This window comes from Macrobrachium nipponense, chromosome 43 (assembly GCF_015104395.2).
Source record: "Macrobrachium nipponense isolate FS-2020 chromosome 43, ASM1510439v2, whole genome shotgun sequence".
NCBI classification, from domain to species: domain Eukaryota; kingdom Metazoa; phylum Arthropoda; class Malacostraca; order Decapoda; family Palaemonidae; genus Macrobrachium; species Macrobrachium nipponense.
In genome coordinates this window covers 51,492,143-51,502,142 of record NC_061104.1, presented here as the reverse complement: position 1 = coordinate 51,502,142, position 10,000 = coordinate 51,492,143, and positions in this window count along the sequence as shown.

Genomic DNA, 10,000 nt, shown 5'->3' with positions numbered 1-10,000 from the left:
TTTTCAAGCATATGCACACTATCACTTCCATTTAATTGGAAGACCTGGGTATGACCATGATGTGAGTCATCACCATAGTCGGAGGTCATTGTTGTCAGTGGTTCGAATCGCCAGTTGATGAAACCAGTTATTAATTATAATTCCCATTTAGTATTACTTCCGAGTTAGAGCAAACTGGACATTAACTTATATATATATATATATATATATATATATATATATATATATATATATATATATATGATCTTATACACATCACCATGACATTTTGTTATCAGCAAACATTAAACTAGAAATATCATTAATACCCAGTTTGCTCTAACTCGGAAGTAATGACTAATGGGAATTATAATGGGGAATGAAAATTAAAATCATAATTAAATATATATATTTATAATAATAATCTATTTAAACTTATTGAATTACTTACAACAAAATTTTTCTATGCATTAATATAAAATAGTTACAGGACCTCATTTAAACTGGGTGGTATCGAGCAGAGATCTTTATACATAAGGTGGAAGCTTTCCAGGACTAACTGTCCTCATTCAGTTAGTCCTGGAAAAATATATATATATATATATATATATATTATACATATATATATATATATATATATATATATATAAATAATATATATATATATATATATATATATATATATATATATAATCCAGGACTAACTGAATGAGGACAGTAGTCCTGGAAAGCTTCCACCTTATGTATAAAGATCTCTGCTGATACCACCCAGTTTAAATGAGGTCCTGTAACTATTTATATTAATGCATAGAAGAATTGTATAAAGTAATAATACGTTTTATAGATATATTTTATATATATATATCGAGCTACAATGTCCTTTAATATCTAATTCGCCTCTACCTCGGAATTAATATATTTTTCATATATGCTTCACTGACGTTCCTGGGTTTGTTGAAAGGATGCACGGGTTCGCGCCCTCCTGGTCCAGGACAAGTCTATTATCGAGAAAAAAAAGTTCCCCTTCGGTTTACGCATATATGAAAATATATTAATTCCGAGGTATAGCGAATTAGATATTAAAGGACATTGTAGCTCGATATATGTATATGAATCACGGAAATGTGATATGACTTATAGATTGGCTACGTGCTGTCAAAAGCACTACAAACACTACCGGAGTTGAGGTGGGTTGATGTTGTCTCCAAACCAACTAATTACCTGCGCGCGAAAGGTATATGAGGGTGAGAGGCGACATGAACTTTTTAGAAGCCATCTCGCGGTGGTGTAGTAGGTTAAATCTTCACTGACATTCCTGGGGTTTGAAAGGATGCACGGGTTCGCGCCCTGGTCCAGGCAAGTCTATTATCGAGAAAAAAGTTCCCCTTCGGTTTAAGCATATATGAAAATATTAATTCCGAGGTAGAGCGAATTAGATATTAAAAGGACATTGTAGCTCGATATATGTATATGGAATCACGGGAAATGTGATATGACTTATATGTATATATATTATGATTTATACACGTCACCGTGACACTTTTGTATCGGCGAACATTTAAACTAAAAATGTCATTAATACCCAGTTGCTCTAACTCGGAAGTAATACCAAATGGGAATTATGATTAATAAACTGAATTCATCACCTGGGGATTATTCGAAAAAACACCGACAGCAACAAACCTCTGACTTTGGTGATGACTCAACATCACGGTCGAAAAACCCAGGACTTCCAATTAAATGGTACTTAGGTTACAACTTCTTTTCTGACCTACATGTGGTCCAGTTGGTAGCGCACTTGCTTTTCAATTGAAAAACTTGGGTTCGATCCTAATGTGAATCAGAAAATTATTTTTCTGCTCCATTACGTGATTGTGTTTATAATATATTATATATATATATATATATATATATATATATATATATATATATATATATATATATATATATATATAACACACACAGCTAACCATTGGTGGGCTTTGTGGTTGATTTGTGAATCAATCACTCGGCTCATGTTTTTTTGGTCAGTTCGCCATTCCAGGCCTGCTGCTCGCCAATTCACCAAGCTGTCAATGGCTAGGGTTGTTGCCAGCACCTCATTCAGTGACCTACTGAGAAACCAGAAGTTGTACCTTTTTAGTTCCACCTTCTCCAAAGGGGGTGTGAAGTATATGGTACTATATAAACTTTTTTTTATAATTTACATACCTCTGTAATAATTCCAAGTTATTTGATAATTTTCTCATTCCTATCATTTATAAGATTATTAATCTCACCCTGTTTTCGTACTTTATTCGTCAGACTCTCTCTCTCTCTCTCTCTCTCTCTCTCTCTCTCTCTCTCTCTCTCTCTCTCTCTCTCTCATGTGCCAAGGGTTTGTCTATTCTTTCATTCTTCCCATGTTATTGAACAAAGGTTGTCTACCTTCTCACCTTTGCTATTAATCATCACATTCTTTACTCCTTGTTTCTTCTCATATATGATGTTTCTTATCATTCATTCTTCATTTCATAATCCTCTCATATCCCCCTCCCTCTTATTTATAAATTACAACTTTTTCCTCCAATCTTTATATTTCCTAATTGTATGCTGTCATGTCTTTATTTTGTTTTCTCCATTACTTATTTTTAATCCTCTCATTATCTCATCCCTTTCATTTTGCTTCGTCCTCCCTCCCCTATTTCCCAACCACAGTCACTTCCCCCTCTTATTTTCAAGTTATATTTATCCTTTTTTATTACTTCATTTCATCCCTTCCTCCTACTTCAATAAATAAATTAAAAATAAGAAGGAAGCGAAATTGTTACAAGGGTTATAAATGCAACAGGCTTTCTCTCTCTCTCTCTCTCTCTCTCTCTCTCTCTCTCATGTCTGTGATATGAAAGAAAAAAAACTTTTACATGTGACTTGCAGTGCTTGTAACTTTTCGCAGGCAACGACAAAGGCAGATTTGCCTCTCTCTCTCTCTCTCTCTCTCTCTACAGTGTCTGGGACTTGAGAAGAAAAATATATATTTGACTTGCAGTTCATGTACCCTTTTCCCAAACAAACAAAAAGGCATACTCTCTCTCTCTCTCTCTCTCTCTCTCTCTCTCTCTCTCTCTCTCTCTCTAAACCCCCCTCCCCCCCCACCGCAGTTTCATCCAAGCTTTAAGAGGGGAGCCCGAATATCCTATTTCAATCTACATGAAAGATCTTATGTCAGATGAAACTGGAACGACGGTTGTTGCTTACTCGGTGGCAGAAAGCAATCAACGGATTCAGCTTCGCGTGAAGTTCCCGCGAATTTCGGATCAGGTAAAGTCATCGCCATAGAATCCAGTAATGTCTCGCTTTGCCAGCTTGACACACACACACACACACACACACACACACAGAGTTCAGGTAAACACAGATAAAGAAGGGTGTTAGGGATTCGATTGAAATATATGGATTAAACAGTAACAGAGGATGGGTATTACATAGAGAGAGAGAGAGAGAGAGAATTCAGGTAAAACACAGGTGGAGAGGGTGTTAGGGATTCAATTGAAATATATGGATTAAACGAGAAAAACAGAGAATGGGGATTACATAAAGAGAGAGAGAGAGAGAGAGAGAGAGAGAGAGAGAGAGAGAGAGAGAGAGAGAGAGAGCTGCGGCTACGAGATACATAAAAATGCAGGGGAATGGTTCCTGAATTTGAGCAACTTTTCCCATTGTATTCAGGGACTGACTTGGCGGTACATTAAGTTTAAGGTTTGTTTCATATGACGCTCGTCTTGTAATATTGTGTTTCCTCTCTGTTTGTTGGGCGAATGGAATGCACGATGTACATACATACATACACATGGCTCTTTCGTATATTATTTACTAGCAGCTGTACCCGTCCTTCGAACGCGTTATCGAACGCACGTTCACTTCTAAATGACCCGGACGCACATCTTTCCCCAGCCAATGCTACTGCGTCACTGATCGGCTCAGCCAGGCACCGCCGGCCGACAGCAGGTGCATACATGTTGCGACAGGTTACTCAGGAAAGATTTTCATCGCAAGGCCCCCCTTAAACGGCCTTTGTTAAAACTCAACCTATAGTTAAGCTCTGATGTTGATGCTGAATGCATTTGTAGTCATTTATGTTAACTCGTGGTACCAAATTTGAATGCAGTAGGCCTATCTTTGACCTTATTCCCAAAGGGGGCTGCAACCCCCCTCTACTATCAAGGTCGGGGTAGGTAGGCTACGACCCTCTTCTAACCTGGTCTGTAAGTCGAAAAGGTGTAGGCCTCCTGCCCCCTAATATTGTGGGAAACCCTCGTGCCCCATTGCCCAGGGGGTTTGCCCCCCTTGATACTGAGCATGCCTTATGGCCCCCATATTGTGAGGAGCCTGTCTATACCTGTAGAAACACTTCTACGTAGATGTCAACTCCTAAAGTTAAAAAAAAAAAATGGGGAGGATATGAAAAAAGAGGGGTTATGACCCTTTAGAAACGACCCTCGCAATTTCGGATTTTTTTTTTTTTTTTTTTTACTAAATCCTTCCCTTGGGGGGAGGGGAGTCTATAGTGAAAATTTGGTAGCCCTAGCTTCCATAGTCTGGGCGTGCATAGCGAACAAATAAACAGACAGGCAGACAGAAATTGCATTTATATATATAGATTTATTATTCTTCCATCATTGTTTCTTTTACATCATTGAACAAAAACCCGTCCCCCCCTTCATCTCTCTCTCTCTCTCTCTCTTCCATCTCTCTCCTTTATATCTTTTATTGTTCTTCACCTATTTCTCTCTCTCTCTCTCTCTCTCTCTCTCTCTCCTTTATTTATTTATTTTATTGTTCTTCACCTCTCTCTCTCTCTCTCTCTCTCTCTCTCTCTCTCTCTCTCTCTCCATTTATATCTATTTTATTGTTCTTCACCTCTTTCTCTCTCTCTCTCTCTCTCTCTCCATTATATATCTATTTTATTGTTCTTCACTCTCTCTCTCTCTCTCTCTCTCTCTCTCTCGCTCTCTCTTCTCTCTCTCTCTCTCTCTCTCTCTCGCTGAGCACCGGTATATACAGAACGATTATCTCAACACTGATTGAATACTGGTGAGGTGACCCAGATTTATATATTCTCATGTCCAGAGAGAGAGAGAGAGGAGAGAGAGAGAGAGAGAGAGAGAGAGACCCTTTGCTGCGAGAAGGTTTAATTAAAGGCAATGTCATGCGTGCATATAGATAACCTTAGTATGATCAAGGGCAAGATATTCTCCACAGCGGCAATCTCCCCCTTCCCCCAACTACGTTAATCTACAGAGTGTTTGTGTTGCTGTTATTATGGTTTATTCCCAATACATTCGTTTAAGTATGAATTAAGATTGATTATACTCGGTTTTTTTCCATCTGTCCATCTGCCTGTGGTGTTTGCGCATGGTAACACTGCGTCCCGGGCTTTAAATAGTTACGCTTTGTGTAAGTTGTAGGTAAATAAAAGGATATCTGGGTGTACATTTGCAACTGAAAAGTGTTTTAATAATTTACTGTATGCGAATTACACCGTTAATATTCGAAATAGGATATTATTTAAAGTCCGGGACGCAGTGTTACCATGCGGAAACACCACAGGTGGTTGGACAGATGGAAAAAAACAGAGTATAGTTAATATAATGTACTGTTTTGTTTTTCTTCTATAAGTCCCCGTATTGGTGGGTAGTATCTTTAGTGCACCTTATGAAATGCACTGTAGGCATTACTTAAGTTTCTTAGCAGCGTCCCTTTGTATGGCCAGTATCTCTAACCCCTTTCATTCCTTTTACTGTACCTTCGTTCATATTCTCTGTCTTCCTTCTTACTTTCCTCAACCCTGTCCTAATAATTGTTCCATAGTGTAACCGCTACGAAGTTTTCCTCCTGTTACTCCTTCAAAATCTTAGTATTGTCAATTTCTGTTTCAGCGCTGAATAGCCTCATAAGTCTCAGATCTTGGCCGTTGGCCTAAAATTCATGTTCTATTCTTGATACGTATCTATTAGCAAATTCACTGATAACAATTGAGAAGGTTTTTCCTTAAAGATATAGTTTTTGATTGAGTATGATATATTACATTTTCATAAAATGCTACTTTTTGTTGAATATTGCTGTTTTGAAAGATTTCCATTTGGATTATTTAATATAAATATGACTGTATCTGAGTTTTCAAATTCACATATTTTCTCCCAGAATTAATTATTCGTTCTGCTTTTGCATTTTTCTTGTGCTTTACTTTTCGTTACACTTTTCTCCCATATTGTCATCTTCGTTTTCTTTCTTTTGCCATTTTCAAAACTTCCTTTTCATGTCTTTTTGCTTCCATTTCCTTCATTCTTTCCTTTATTGATAATTGTCATTCACTTCTGTTGACTGTCATATCCTTCTGAATTTACTCATTCTCATAAAATTCCTTCCTGTGCTTTGTCATTTCTGTATTTCATACATTTTCCCAACCTTTATTTAGCCCACGTTCATTTCCCCTCTTCACATCCTTCTACTAATTTTGCTTCGTCCATGTTCCATACTTTAATTTCATTTTTTTAAACTTATATTTATTCATTCCTGTGGAGACTTCGTCATTTCTCATATCTTTTTATATAACCATTTTTCTAGTTTTTTAGTGCAATAACCGTGTGATTATATCTCTTAATTTAATATATTTTTTACATTAAAAATTTTAATGTATATTTTCTTTGTAAAGTTGATTTACATTTTAACATAACATCCATTTTTATTGAAAGTCATCGTTACATTTAATATCTAGTTTCGTTTAAATCTATTTTTTGATTGCTCACAATTTAATTATATATATATATATATATATATATATATATATATATATATATATATATATAATATAAAATATATATGTGTGTATATATATATATATATATATATATAATATATATATATATATATATATATATATATATATATATATAATGTATATATATCCACTTTCTCATTTCACCCAGTTTTATTTCGTATTCAGTTTTCATTTCTTTGTGTTTAATTTCATATCCACTTTTCTTGTCCAATTGTTTATCATGCATAAAGATTTTATTTTTAGTATTATTATTTCGTATCTCCGTTTTCAGCTCTTCCAGTTTATTTCTAATCTATTTTTTCATGTTTCTTATTTTTACTTTGTTTTGTATACTTCTGCGGTGTTCGTATCTGTAAATTCACATCGTACTGCTGTGTTCTCCTTTTCTTCAGCATCTACCAACTTTATTGCAATTACTCCTTTCGCTTCCTTCTTCTACCTGCCAGCAAAAGTATTTTGTGTCCGCCTTATCACTTTCTTCTCGTTCCTGTCTCAAATACTATTGCTATTTTTCCATTCACTCCCTTCTCTCATCTCCCTACATGAGTATTGCAATTCCTCCTTTCAACTTCCTTCTCTCACCTGTCTCCTCCTCCTCCTCGGCTCCTGCCTCATATTCTGCCTCCTCATTTCCCCTTCGTTTCCTCTTTCCAAATCCCAGCCGAAGCCCCGTGAGCGAACTTTGCATATCGGCCCCTCATGTTCAGTTTCTTATTCGGAAATTTTCGACTTCATTCCCCCGGAATAAGATGAACGGCGTTCGAGAGTTACCTCTCTCTCTCTCTCTCTCTCTCTCCCTCTCCCCCCCCCCCCCCCGCCCCCCCCCCCCCCCAGATTATCCAAGAGAGAGAGAGAGAGAGAGTAGAATTTGTCCTTACGGAACCGTTGAAACGAAGAACTGGAGCGCTATGGTCCTCGTAAATAGTTCCAATGTTTATATAATGAGGCCAATAGAGTCGTAGGCGTCGTTCAGGATGTCCGTCGAAATGAATACAAAATGGGTCTTGTCAGCACAGCTTCCTAGAAGGTGTTAAGGCCTTTCTTAGTTCGGAATCTTTCTTTACTCTTCTTCCATGCGAGTGTCGAATCTTTCATTGCGAAGCCTTCTTCTTTTATACCCATTTATCTGTGAACTCGTTTCACTCGTCGTCATAATTGAGAAGTGTGTTTTCGTCTAAATCCATATCAATTTATCCAGCCACTGACTACCTGTTACTTATCCGAGGACGAAGCCAAGCACGGCGCACGAAATCGGACACTTTGTTTACATGGGAGGAATCTCTCGTGTCTACCTGAACGACTCTCGGGTATCGAGGGTAACCATCCTGAAAATCAGAATAGAGAAGAATTTCTTTTGAGGAGGACCTATGTAAACGTTGGCAAGGTTAAAAGAATCCTCGCCGGGAATTGGGGGGTTGGGAGGAGGAGGTGGGTGGTGAGGAGTTTATTGATTTTCTTGGCCCCGAGGAAATTTGTGTTCCGAATATAGTTTTATTGGTCGGGGAATCCACGCCATATTTACCCTCGCTGGTACATGTAGTTTACCTGTGCCCGACCAGATGCTGGAGAAATTATTCAAAAGTTTTTTGGTTCTTGTTTTCATCATCATCGTCGTCATTGTGTTTCATTATTGTTTTGTGTTTTTGTTTTTTAGTGAGAAGTTTTGAAAAGATGAAGATCGTGAAATGAAAGTTTTTTTCAATTTGTTATTATTATTATTATTATTAAGACAATGAACCTATTCATAATTAACTAGCCCACCACGGGGCCAATGACTTGAAATTCTTAAGATTCCAAAGAATATTACGGTGTTCATTCAAAAGAAGTTTTAGGAGGTAATGGGAGTTACCGATAGAGATCAGTTATTAGAAAAACATAAATTAACAAAATTAGTAAATAGGTAAAAATATTAGAATACAAAGATGAATTGCATTGGGGTCGTTTCAGAAATGAAGTAGCTACACACAAAACATATATATATATTTATATATGTATATATATATATATATATTATATATATAATATATATATATATATATATATATATCTCAAAAAATCACCATAACGTGACTGGAAAATCTTCAAGTAATCAAAGTCCACAATTATGTAAAATGTGTATAAAAACATACATAAAAAACGGGAGCTTTCGTCTACTTTGATCAGTAGAGTACGGCAGATGAGGTCTACTGATCAAGTAGACGAAAGCTCCCGTTTTTTTTGTATTTTTAATACACATTTTACATAATTGTGGACTTTGATTACTTGAAAATATATATATATATATATATATATATATATATATATATATATATATATATATATATTTAATATATGTATGTATGTATATGTATATGCACATGTATATATATATATATATATATATATATATATATATATATATATATTTTATTTATATATATATATATATATATATATAATATACGAAAAACATATTGAGCTCCTTTTCATCTTCTCTAGATCTGGCGTTGGAAGAAGGTAATTATTTTATTATTCAGTGATTAAACACAAAGAACAGTAATTAGGCCACGAGGGTATTGACCGAGGAGGAGAGATGAATGGAACCGAACAGTTTCGTGAAGTGTTTAAAAACGAACTCTATCCGAGTTCCGCCTTTCCTCTGGTTATAAATAAATGTGTTCTTGGAAACATTCTCTGGCAAATAATTGGGAACAAAACTTTTCAATCTCAGCTTTAAATATGATGTACTTGGAAATTTTAAATATGTGTTTTTGGAAAAGTTCTCAGGCTGATAATTAAAAAAAAAAACTGTTTAAATCTACAGTTTAATATGATGTTCTTGGAAACATTATTTGGTCAATGATAAAAAAAACGTTTTAAGTCTAAATTTTTAAGTTTTAAATCTGAAATATAAATATGTTCTTGGAAAGTTTTCAGACAAATAATTGGGAGAAAAACTTTAAATCTGACATTTAAATATGATGTTCCTGGAAAAGTTCTCAAACGAATAATTGGGAAAAAACTTTTTTTTAAATTTAAAATTTAAATATGGTGATCTTGGAAAAGTTCTGTGACAAATAATAACAAAAGTTTTAAATCTAAAATTTAAATATGATGATCTTGGAAAAAGTGATCAGACAAATAAATAAAAGAAAGTTAAATCGACAATTTAATATGATATTCTTGGAAAAGTTTCTAGGCAAATAATTAAAAAAAAAATTG